A 1016-nucleotide genomic window follows, 5' to 3' on the forward strand; every position below is an offset into this window, starting at 1 on the left:
AACTTGATGCTATTTCTGATTAAAGCGGGCCTCTAACAAAATAATCATACCTTCATTTCTATATAAAGTGTTTTTATTTTAATGTCCATAATTACCCATTAGACTCTCCTCTCTCCCCCCCCCATACCGAATAAAACTACAATTTGTCATTTTTAGTATCTGCTTATAATTTTCCCTTTTAAAAGATATTAATTTATATAAATAGGACATTTACAGATAATGATCCCTATAGAGTAACATACTCCTGGATATCTTAAATGCTAAGTATAATTGCACTTATTTTATACAGCAATTAGCTTTATTGTGGGGAAATGGAAAATATTTTTGTATATAAATTCCTTTTCCCAACTAAGTATAATTGAAAAGTTTCCTTTAAGAGTCAGTTTGAAATAAGAAAAAAATAGAGCAAATACTGTATATGGCTACTTGTCTTACAGTAATGTTAATTTTGTAGTTCTTGCCAGTTTCAATCTATTGACACAAAAACCTCAGCACCATATTAAGAAGTCAAACTATGACCTATAAAATGTGACAGCCCCAGAAGAACTAGTACACCATAATTCATTTTCAGTAAAAAGTGTTAACAGAATAGTGATACATATTGTGCCTTAGACTTTTAATCATACAATACAAATCATTTATAATATAAATTGCAATGAAGAACATGTGCTGGCACAGCTAGGCTCTACTCTTTTCTTTGGAAGCTTAAAAAGTTCAAGGATGTCATCAATCTTCACTTCAGATCTAGTAACATAAGCGCTGGGTTTTCCAAGTAGGATTTCCACAAATTCGAGAAGCGTGACATTGTAGCACCATCAATAACTCTGTGATCCGCTGACCAGCTCACATTCATTATGTGTGCCTTATACACGTCTCCTTTCTTGTTAAACCGGGGAAGAGCCTAGGAAAAGGAACAGAAAAAAGAGTCAAACTTCACTTGTTCAAAGTGCAAGCTCGAGCAACAACAGTGCTGAAAAATTAGGCAAGCCCCCTCCTTATAACAGAAGAAATGGCCA

The 1016-nt window shown here is 33.8% G+C and overlaps 1 protein-coding gene across 1 annotated transcript in view; it reads right to left on the bottom strand.

Moving 5' to 3' along the window:
* DBT (dihydrolipoamide branched chain transacylase E2) overlaps positions 1-1016 on the bottom strand; it is a 25787-nt gene that overhangs the window by 1238 nt on the left and 23533 nt on the right. The gene's annotated exons all lie outside the window — the stretch shown is intronic.

Source organism: Hipposideros armiger, unplaced genomic scaffold (genome assembly GCF_001890085.2).
Source record: "Hipposideros armiger isolate ML-2016 unplaced genomic scaffold, ASM189008v1 scaffold_845, whole genome shotgun sequence".
Taxonomy (NCBI): domain Eukaryota; kingdom Metazoa; phylum Chordata; class Mammalia; order Chiroptera; family Hipposideridae; genus Hipposideros; species Hipposideros armiger.